Below are 12,149 nucleotides of genomic sequence, written 5' to 3'. Positions count from 1 at the left end.
TGATTATTGTAGGGAATTTGCCATTTACTATTGAGACAGTAAAGCTATAACTCTAGTGAACTGCTGAAACTTAGTCCAGGGGATTGCAGGGTATATCGTACTAGTACCTGCTTTCTTGAGTCAAGTTTGTTGAGTCAAATCTCCAGGATCTTTCTAGATTGATAAGCAGAACTGATTTAGAAGGGACTTGCATGAAGTGCTCCCTGTGAGTGAATGCTTGCAAGTCCAGAAGTCTTCTTTTAAGCCATATTCTATCATTTTGACAAAATTGTCAAACAAAAACCTGCAGGGACAGGGTGGTAGCACCATAATCAATTTAATAATCTCATGTGGTTATTGTGGTCGGGCATTCATTAAACATAATTTAATTGTTCTTGTAAAAGTGTTTGATTTGTTTACTAAATAGTGAACCGTGCTAAGTTAAAATGTAAAGAGGCAGTCTAAGCACTATAACTAGTACATATCTAAGGCACAATATCAGTTGCCATAGCAATGTCAGTTTCATCCATGATATGACAGAAATTATAGGCTGAGCCCAGGTCCACATTACAAATATTACACGTGGGACTGTGCTGCATTCGACTCTGGGACTCCAGATTTGGTTAAACCATACAAAAACAGTTTGACCCAGAACTGGGGAATAATGTCCACAGCCTACTAGCACCAAATCCACTAAAATAGGATGTAATTGTTATGGTACTTAGACTTCACCTTTAAATTGCAACATTCATGTAATTTATGTTTTGTATTTTTGTATTTTTTTTTACTTTTCTGTTTAGATTTTTTTTTTTTGAATGAGGAAGTCGTCTAAGGGTTTAACAGACTTCCACATTGCTTAATAAATTAGTGGCTTAATCCCAAAAGAACAAAGGGGTTGTGAGGAAAACATGCAATGGCGGCAAAGGGGTCCATGAGACTCCCTAGTACTCCCGCATTATAAACAAATTAATTTTATAAACCTGTGTTCTTTTAGGTGAGAACTACTTATATATTTTCTTTAAAAGTCGGTTACTGTGATTTCCTTCTTGAATTATTTGTATGTATATAGGGTTTATCTAGAGATAGTTACAGCAGGTGGCGATTTATGACTTTCATAATCGTAATTTTCATGATCATATACTAAGTTGTAAACTCATTCCAGTAGGATCCTCTTCGCCTTTTGTATCTATTAACTGTTGTTTTGTCAGTCAATTACTTGCTAAAACTGATACTACACATATGCTAATAATTATAATAATGTAAAATTGTAAAGCACATTATCAGTTAAAGGAACACTCGAAGCACCATAACTACTACAGAGTGCTGTAGAGGCAATTGTACCAGGGGTCTGTGATGGAACTAATATAGAGGGTGCCCTGGTGCAAGGAAATTTAGTGCGCCCCTATAGCACAAGCGTGTGCTCCCCACCGGCCAAAAAGGCAGCGAGGCCGGCTTTGCAAGTCGGACTGGGCTCATGGGCATCGCTGTGGGGCCCCTATGCTCGTGGGGCTCGGGGCAACTGCCAAGGGTTCCCATGCATAGACGGCCCTGTGTAAGAGCATTATAGGAGATGTAGTACACAACATCTGGAGTGCCAAAGGTTGCATAGCCCTGTGTGGCCTACACGGTCTTTAAGAACAGCCAAACAATGTACATTTTGTCAGAATCTCCAGCTGAAAGGAATTAGAAAATCCCTCAAATGTGTTCACCTGGATAACTTGGACCATAAACAACAATCTTGGACCATTATCATCCTTAGGGCAAAACTAAATGTTTTTTTTAATGTAAAGTACCCATTGTGTTAGATTTTATTTCTGAAGCTGTGTGTTCTGCACATTTTGTAATAAGAACATATCGTGCTGTGGTCACAATTTGTAATCTTTGCAAACCACAATGTGACAAAATCCAGCACATGGCATCACATTGCGCATGCGCAACACGGGGACCCCCTCCCATTCAAATGATGGATGGTGGAAAAAGAAAAAAGGGCGGGAGTGGAGGGGGAACGCTGATTGGTTACTCGCTATCGAATCAGATGACGTAGCCGGTGGGTTTCCGGAGCTGGAGGTTACTATCGGTCATTTACCTGAAGAGACAGCAGTGGAGAGACAGAGATTGTCCGAGATCAACACGAACTCGCCCGGCTTCCAGCACAGCTCCTGGCAACCGGCCCGCCCGTCCAGACAGACCCACCTGGACCGTTATCTGCTCTGTGTCTCGCCAGTCAGCAGGTGAGAGCCAGGCTGGCAGGGTGTGTCAGGGACCCGGATAAAGGATGCTGAGTGACTGGAGCATGAGAGAGACAGCATGGTGACAGAGTGAGAGAGACAGCATGGTGACAGAGTGAGAGAGACAGCATGGTGACAGAGTGAGAGAGACAGCATGGTGACAGAGTGAGAGAGACAGCATGGTGACAGAGTGAGAGAGACAGCATGGTGACAGAGTGAGAGAGACAGCATGGTGACAGAGTGAGAGAGACAGCATGGTGACAGAGTGAGAGAGACGGCATGGTGACAGAGTGAGAGAGACGGCATGGTGACAGAGTGAGAGAGACAGCATGGTGACAGAGTGAGAGAGACGGCATGGTGACAGAGTGAGAGAGACGGCATGGTGACAGAGTGAGAGAGACAGCATGGTGACAGAGTGAGAGAGACGGCATGGTGACAGAGTGAGAGAGACAGCATGGTGACAGAGTGAGAGAGACAGCATGGTGACAGAGTGAGAGAGACAGCATGGTGACAGAGTGAGAGAGACAGCATGGTGACAGAGTGAGAGAGACGGCATGGTGATGGGGAGTGAGAGTCTGCGCGGATTTGTACATATGGTGCAGACTCATTCTATACTATAGGGTTATGGACTACATGTCTAATGATGCACAGCACACACAATGGCAGAGCATGACGGGAAACGTGGTCCACGACCATTGGCAGGCCGCTAGATGTGACGGTAGCAGACTGTCTGTAGAGGGTGGTGGATGGTAGCAGACTGTCTGTAGAGGGTGGTGGATGGTAGCAGACTGTCTGTAGAGGGTGGTGGATGGTAGCAGACTGTCTGTAGAGATTGTCTGTATTTCTTACGCCAAATCACTGATGACAAGGTAAAGTTATGAGGTGGACCTATGACAGAGGTTGGTGATGTTGTCTTGATGTCGACATATTAGAGAAAAATAGAAAATCCTGTTCAGATGGTAACCATATTAACCATGGGGGTCAGTGGTCTCCAAATGTGCTTATGAGGGATATTTGTCTAAATGTTTAATAATGAAGAGACCATATAAATAAATATTAACTAAGGAACTGATATATGGCATTTCAGCTACTCTGGGCTTGGTTGGGGGGCATGGGAATCATGGAAATGCAGTCCTCATTGCTGCAGTACCAAAGGATGACCAGCCCTTAGTCCGGGTCAGTGTAGGACACTGAACACTTTTACCAGTGTCCCTGTATATGTAAAGTGTGTAATATCAGATTTGTGCATAATTATCCTGCTGGTCTGGGGTTTATTCTTATTTAAAGGAAATAAATAGTTTTTAGACACCCACATAAATTGGGAGGGGGGAAAAAAGGGTCTATTCGACTGGGTGTACCAAAGCATGTGTGTTTATACATGTGTAAACACACATATGTTCAAACTTGCATTCTCTGAATACAGCCAGGTTATGCAATAAACTAGTCAGTGTATAGTGAAGGTTTTTATGGATGTTGCATCTGTAGAGTCATTTAGCAATAGTAGCAGTCACAGTAATATTTGTCAAATCTTGCCAAGTACAGCCAACAAGAGTCACTCAATCACATAAAACCGTCTTATGTAAAATGTATGGTGGGGAATATACATTTCAATTTCTACTTCCATTTCCATCGCCCTTTCTTTTAGATACCCATGTATGGGAAACGAAGCATGTTTGGTGCTATGGAAACTGTTAAGAAATATATCATGGGGAACAGATGCAATGCTTGCCAGGGATTTCAATTGTGAATTTTAGTTACTGAATTGGTATAAATGAGCTTGTACAAAGTTTTTCCATTGCCAGACTGTTTTCTACCTAGGACTTTATGTCCGCAATTCTTAGCTCATACATTAGTTATGTGTGGCAAAACTGTATGAGTCATTCCGCTCTTAGAGATTGGTGACTAACAGCTGTCTCTAAATGAATGGACTGTCCTGGTTATCTGTTACACAATGCTCATTACTGTTTGATGTGCTACAGACTGCCATTGATACCCCAGATGGTGCTTGTTGCAGGTTTATTATACCTGCCAGATGGATTGCAGACAGAGCACTTCTTTCGGTAATACTATGTCAAGAATTAAAGTCCGGTAGATGGTGTTATGAGGAAAACTGATAGGATTATGATTGAAAGATGTTTAAATGCAGTGCGGAAGAAAGAGAGTGAAAATGAGAGGTTTCTGAAGGTTCTTCAAATCCTTTTCGTTGCAGGTTTAACAAATTAGTTTTGTCTAAGTACATTTCAGTTGCTTCAAAATATGGCCGGATATTTGTTTTACATAAAGATATTAGCTATATAATTTTTCAAGGATTTTCACTGGAAAGCACTGATGATTAATTTAAATAACATTCTTTAATGTAAAATAATGCATAATAAATGAGGATTATGGAGCTTTTTCTCTCTTTATTACAACTATGGCCTTGTTCATAAACTTCTTAATTTACCAAAGATGGTGCACATAAAGTGTGTGTTTAATCTTTTATTTATTTTTTCCAAAAGGACCACTCCCACACATAACAATTTATGTTTATTAGAATTGTTATGGGGCAGCAGGAGTATCAGGGCCACTGGTTACCGTGAGAGGTTACATCCTAATATCTGATACTTACTCCTTGTTTCTTTCCTCTCTGCAAACCAGTATGAGAGGTTGAGCGACCACTGGCATTAGAAGAGAGAAATAGTACATATTTTAAGTACTCTGATGCCATAACTAGCAATCCAGTTTACTAAAAATAACAGAATGTGGAAAAAAGTGTGTTTGCATTTCAGCATAGCTCCCATATATAGCAAGTACAGTTAAATAATTTTTAAAAAAAGTATATAATTGATGGCGATCTGCTTAAATATCTGTAATGATAGGGATAAGAAATGTCATTCATTCCTACCCCCTCCCTGATTGTAGGAATGGCATCTTTGATGCTTCTTTTACTGTGGGAAGGGGGTGGGGGATCCTGTAATTTAAAGCCTATTTGTAGATAATTACATTGGTAGAATGGGCTCTTGACAGAATAGTTCATTCCTTTACCGTAATGTGATAGAAGGCTCTTGTATTCACTGATCACTTACCCATCATGTATTCTTCATCTCTTGTCAATGGCCATAATTTACTCACCATCATCTTACCTGGTTTCACCGAATTGTTTTGTTTATAATGCTTACTGCAAAACTGATAGTCACCAATTATTGTAACTATAGTGCAGTATTAGAAAACTATAGATTATAAAAGAAATGTTATATAAATTAACGTTTCCAACCTGTAGTTTGTCTATTGAGCACCCATTCTTTTACTTAGGATTGGGCAAACGATTGTTTATGGATGCTTGCATCAGATGAGTTATCTTGTTGTGACACACACACTGACAGATACACACAGGAACCCCTGGTATAGGGTGAAGAAGCAGTAAATAAATAATTTTATTGACATACAACTTTTTAATTTTTTTTTTCTGCTTTCTTCTGTTGACCATCTACACAGCCTTATTGCTTGAATTCACACTTTAGTGACTAACCCAGTAAGTCTGAGTGAATGTCAACGTTTAGGCCAAAATGGCTAAGCTGGAAACCTATCTGAATTGATGGTTCCTGTTTGCTATTTTAGCCTGAAATCTTAATTCAGTTTGAATTCTCTGCACTTCACACTTTAGTGTAAAGTTCATTAATAACACCTATATATGAAGAAATTTACTTTAAAAAAAAAAAAAATTGAAAAAAAATAAATTCTGACTTTAACCCTCTTGGTTATGATGCAATGATCATTAATGTGCAAACTATTTGCCTGTGTTAACAAACTATAAATCAGTTGCGTGGATGTTTAGTTTTTACTATATGCATGGAAAGCTCTAGATTTCTAAGAATTCCAAAATACGTCATCTTGCAAGTAAACACAATCGTTCTTGTCTAACACCATGTTTCAGAAATATGTGCTTATAGATTCTAACATGGCTTCTTGTTTTGTTAAAGTACACTTATTTTAAGCCACATTGATAATTTTTGTCTAAAATAAGTATATGGCATACTGTTTAATTCTATCTACTGTTTAATTCATCACCATGAACCAAGATGACTGCACTCAAGCAGTGACATTGGAGCATGTTACTGTGTAGACAATTACATTTAATTGGTGTCTATATAATATTTAATTTCAAGGGCATCTCCACCGGTATCTGTTGGTAGCTCTGTCTCAGCCACCCTGACTTCCACAAGTGCAGTTCAAAGATCAGACCATGTTTAAACATGGTTTAATTTGCCAAAACAAAGAACATGTTATCTTATATTTGCTTCATTGTGACATCTTTACACTGGTCAGTCTCAAGATTAAAACCACAGACAGGTGAAGTAAATAACATTGATTACATCGTTACAATGGTACCTCTCCAGGGGTGGGATATATTAGGCAGCCAGTGAACAGTCCGTTCTTGAATTTCATATGTTGGAATTACAATAAATAGGCAAACAAACAGATCTGATTGACTTTGACAAGGGTCAAATAGTAATGACTAGACGACTGGGTCAGAGCATCTCCAAAACTGCAAGTCTTGTGGGGTGTTACCGTAATTCAGTGGTTAGTACCTACCAAAAGTGATGCAAGGAAAGTCAACCGGTAAACTGGCATCGGGGTTGTACCTGTCGGGGTGCCCATGATTATCCCTGTCCAGTGCAGAATGTGCCTTTAGTGGTGATTGTTCACTCTTAACTGGGTGATCATGTCAGAGGCATGCTAATACTATAACCCCTGCAGTGGTAAGTAGTGATTTGTAGTACTTACAATACCCCTTTTGAGATATAAATGTATGAGGCGAAAAGATGCTTCGGACACATTTTAAAATTTGGAGTCCAAGTCTACTAGATAGGCCTTAAAAAATACTCACCATAGCAAATGCATTAGTGGAGAATTTCTATTAACAAGGGATACGTTTTCATTTAGCAATGGCTTGAGTGGAAATTTTTAACGCTACTTCGGATATCATTGGCTTTTGATTGGCAGCAAAAGTATTGTTTAAAGTCTCCCGTTCCCTCAGAGGCGGACGGCTGTGCGTACTGTAGATGGGCACCAAGGGAACTGTGATCTTCCTGCTCCCTCGAGTGCTGGCTAGTGATGCTGTGGCCGAAATGTGTTTCTCTGCCCTCAGCCAAACTAAGCAGCTACATGAGGGTGCAGAGCAGGAAGATAAGGTAGGGATGCTTTAATTGAATTCAAACATATAATAATTTGTAAGGGGGGGTTACTGTTATGGTGGGTGAGTGTGTGTTTAGGTGACCAGTCCCCCTCCAATCATTGGGTTAGTGTTTTTACTCTCCTTTTCCCCCATGCTGTACCGGTGGCCCTCCAGCTGGCCCACATCTATGGCTGAGATGATCAGTTTTGATGATCTCGGCCAATCCAATGCTTTCGCATAGGAAATCATTGAGGCACTATTGTGCGTGCGTGGCAAGACTCCTCGCTGTGCCAATCTGCATCTCCTCGTAGAGATGCATTTAATCAATTTCTATGGGGAATGTTCAGCGCCTCCATGAAGAGCGGGGTAGATACTGAGTAGTGGTGCTGCACACTATGCAGCACTGAGATAGCAAGCGCATTAGTGTCCATCTGAGTGGCTGTCACTAGGCCAGGGCTCCACAAATACCAGGTTGCCATAACAACTAGAAATTTTGCCCTGATGCCTGGGATGTCAGTCCTTTAAGCTGACTTCCCACAGGGGCATTGTAGACGGCGTGTGAGGGAGCAGTAATATACCTGCAGCTCCTTTCTGTTCCCTCGCACTCTGTTTAATGAAGCCGGAATATGACATCACTCCGGCCCCAGCATCCCTACAGAGAGGAGCTACTGGTAGATTACTGCTCCCTCACATGCAGGAAAAAGAAAGCAGCCTCACTGGACTCCACGGAAAGATCCACTTATCTCTCCCACAGGTAGGGAGGCTGGGTAGAGGGTATTGTGCATGCGCAGCAAAACAATTTGCCAATAAACGTCTCCTCATAGAGATGCATTGAATCAATGCATATCTATGGGGAAATTCAGCACCTCCATACAGTGCGTGGAAACGCTGAATGTAGGTGCTGCAAGGACTTGCTAGTGGCCATCTGAGTGACTGTTACTAAGCAGCAATGTAAACACTGTTTTCTCTGAAAAGATAGTGCTTACATTGAAAGGTCTGCAGGTACAGGTTATAGACACCAGAACAACTACATTGAGCTGTAGTGGTTCTGGTGTCTATAGTGTCCCTTAAAGGGACACTATAGTCACTTGAACAACTTTAGCTTAATGAAGCAGTTTTGGTGTATAGAACATGCCCCTGCAGCCTCACTGCTCAATCCTCTGCCATTTAGGAGTTAAATCCCTTTGTTTATGAACCCTAGTCACGCCTCCCTGCATGTGACTTGCACAGCCTTCCATAAACACTTCCTGTAAAGAGAGCCGTATTTAGGCTTTCTTTATTGCACGTTCTGTTTAATTAAGATTTTCTTTTCCCCTGCTATGTTAAGAGCTTGCTAGACCCTGCAAGAGCCCCCTGTATGTGATTTAAAGTTCAATTTAGAGATTGAGATACAATTATTTAAAGTAAATTACATCCGTTTGAAAGTGAAACCAGTTTTTTTTTTTTTCCATGCAGGCTCTGTCAATCATAGCCAGGGGAGGTGTGGCTAGGGCTGCATAAACAGAAACAAAGTGATTTAACTCCTAAATGACAGTGAATTGAGCAGTGAAATTGCAGGGGAATTATCTATACACTAAAACTGCTTTATTAAGCTAAAGTAATTTAGGTGACTATAGTGTTCCTTTAAGAATGGCATTTTTGATTCAGCCTACCACCTAGACAAGGGCCAAAGACCCTCCGGAATAGACACGGTGAGACCAGGCGTTGCTGAGGGAGCCAAGTCAGCACCCACCGCACAGCACTCCCCACCACTACCCAGAAGTGGGCCCCCGAGATCAGCGGGACAACCTCACCAGCATACCGACACCTGGAGACTGTCCCAGAGCACTGGTGCGGCACCCGCAATATTTGGGACATATCTCCAAGTGCTGCACTCCTGGATCAGAGCTAAGGATGCTACTAATCTAATTGAACTTAACCTGATGGCATGTTACACCGGATACCCTTACTGCTAATTTTATCGACTGTCAATGTACCCTCATATCGATATACACTTAACTGCTTAGCATGCTCCACAAAAGTATAACAACTAAATAAGCAACGCAGTTGATATAGGCATTGTGTTTGATATAAGTATTGCGTTAGATGCGAGCACTTTGTTAGAAGTAAGCGTTGAGTTCGATACAGGCACGATATTGACTCATACAAAGCGTTTGATATAAGCATTGCGTTGGATATAAGCATTGTGACTGATATATATAAGCATTGCGTTTGAAATAAGCATTAAGTTTGATATAAGCATAACCCGTGAAATCCGCATTGTGATTGTTAGAAGTACATAAGCATTGTGTGTGACAGAAGCATTGAATCTGTTATATATTTTTTTTTTTTTATGTACATGACCTGTGCAAAGATCCTTATAGGCATGTTTATTACAAAAATTATGCAGTGTTAACTCATTGTTCTGCCCTGAGCTGCTGGTATTTGCCGTTGTGGCAATACCGGTAAGTATGTACCTTCTATTCATATAAAAAATAAAGAATTTTTAAAAAGAGTGGCATTTTTCTCGTTTTAAAAATAAAACTTGAAATTTAGTTTTTGAAAAACTCCTAATCTGTTTTTATTTTTATTTTTTAGCTGGCTCCTAGATTTAAACCAAATTTGGCAAGCCCTGGTGTAATCTGCCTTAGCCAGTCTCTAGGGGACTGCAGGCAATATATAGCCAATACAATGAAATGATTTTAGTGCCTACAGTGTCCCTTTAGTTGTGTGCCTGCAAGAAGGTCATATTAGAATGAGAAAATACTGGTACTATTGACTCTTATAAGATCTTCCATACTGTTGTCACAAATCCTAGCAGGCAGGAAACAGTGCTGACTATAGTTGTTCCAGCATCAACTTTGGGACTTGGATCAATATTTGGGACTTGGATCTTACATGTGTATATAAGAATATATAAAACACAGGTGCCGAGTCTGCTTTAGAATATGCATTGCTAACATAGAACAGCATTTGACATGATGGAAAATGTTCAAAGCGTTGCTTTATTTTCCAATAACCAAAGCCTGGATTCGTTGCAGTCCTTTTCCATCCTTCTTAATTTTGTTTGCTCCTATCTGTAAGATCTCTGACAGTGTGATAGACACACCCCTTGGATTTTGAACAAACATATTTTTTTTTCCCCCTTTTTTCCCTTAGTCTCACTAGTTTACACAGTATATTGCACATCATCTAAATTACTGGAATATGCTTGATTCAAATAAATAATACAGGATGTTTCTGCGCTTCATATCCAGCACAGTTTCCTTTCCTACTGACAGATTTCCTTGTTGTGCCCTGATTGCTACTTTTTGTGTTTTTGTATACCAATTGCATTTTACTAAAGTGGAAACAAGTGTGTGTGTGCGCGCATGTATGTGGATTGTTAGTTATGTTGCGTTTGTGCAGTTTGTGTGTGGGCTGTTTGTATTATTTGTATGAGGGGATGGTTATTCTGTATTTCTGTGTATATCTAGCAGTGTGGGTGGCTTCCCTGGGTTCCAGTGGGGACCAAGCTGGCTAGGTACAGGTCAAGGACAGGAGCTGCAACAGCCGCTGCAGGCTGCTCTAATCCAGTGTGGATTCCCATTCACAAGTGCTGGGAGGAAGTGATATGAGATCACGTCCTCTACCTTGTGCTGCAATGAAATTGAATATTTTCCTTCGCCACCTTTTCGTATTACCAGATATCTGAAGTTTCACTGGGACTCCTGATAGGCCAGTCCCTGTTTGGCTCTAGCAGTGTTGAGTGTTGTGCACAGTCACACCGAATGCAGTGCATGACACGTGCCATAGGTTGCCTACCCATCCTAAAGGGTCAGGAATACATGATTGTGTTCCTGACCTTATAGTGCTCCTTTAATGGACAATCGGTAGTCATAAAATACAAGTAGGACACTTAATTTAGTTTCCAGGTAATTTTACCCATTTTTATTACACTGCATCCTTAAGGGTCATTTATACTATATGTGAATTTACATGTAAATGTCTGACCAGTAGCGTGGCAGAATTAGGCTTAAAAAGTGGTAAAAGCGTAGTCGAATGTAGTGAAGCAATGTGAATCTGTAGCATAGCTGAATGTAGGTCGAATGTACTCCACCACAGTGACTATGAATGCACTGAACCAAAATGTAAATTGCCTAACGTACTAAACCGCAGTGAATATGTAGTGTTGCCGAACATTTGCCAAATGTACACTGTCAAAGATAAGAGTACCAGGGAGGTTGGCTCAGGCTTCCTACTCGTGAACAGGAATTCCTCCTCTACTTATGCCTGAACGCCATCCTAGGCTGAGGAGCCTGTGAACAAGAAGTTCAGTGTGGTAAAATAGAAATTTACATTTGTGAGCAGTTTTTGCTACTGCTAAAAGTTTGATGTAAAAACTCTTAAAATGTTATCCCTTGTGAAAAAAGATACAAGAAACCTATGATATAGTGCAATAATAAACACAATCTCTGTTATGAGTATAGGAGCTCACACTCTCATTTTCCATAGCCATATAAACTGGGTACTGTATGTGCCACTCAACCAATATGAAGCTTTTTCCAATGTATGTCTAGATCTCTCATGAGACAAAATACCATAAACAGACGGGTAGTGTGATGTAATTGATAGGACAAATACATTCTTGCTTAAAGGGTATATGATTTGTTTCTTCTTATTGTTAAAAGATGGCACTAACCAGATGAATCTCCCTCTTCTTCTTTTGATGATGCAGTTTAGTCCAGGCACAGCCATGGTACACAACAAAATCTGGGAAGAGAACATGTTTAATAGGAGAGGGGAAAAAAAAACATACATAAAACATT

At 40.6% G+C, this 12,149-nt stretch overlaps 1 protein-coding gene across 4 annotated transcripts in view; it reads left to right on the top strand.

Annotated features, from left to right (window-relative positions):
• The first annotated feature begins 2,053 nt into the window (after positions 1-2,053).
• Positions 2,054-12,149, top strand: part of ACSL4 (acyl-CoA synthetase long chain family member 4) — a 56,247-nt gene continuing 46,151 nt past the window's right edge. For all 4 annotated transcript variants that reach the window (XM_063432145.1, XM_063432143.1, XM_063432138.1 and 1 more), the window contains exon 1: positions 2,054-2,210. The gene's annotated coding sequence lies outside the window, so the exon portion shown is untranslated. The remainder of the gene's footprint in view (positions 2,211-12,149) is intronic.

This window comes from Pelobates fuscus, chromosome 9 (assembly GCF_036172605.1).
Source record: "Pelobates fuscus isolate aPelFus1 chromosome 9, aPelFus1.pri, whole genome shotgun sequence".
NCBI lineage: Eukaryota > Metazoa > Chordata > Amphibia > Anura > Pelobatidae > Pelobates > Pelobates fuscus.
This window is presented reverse-complemented; position numbering and strand designations above follow the sequence as displayed.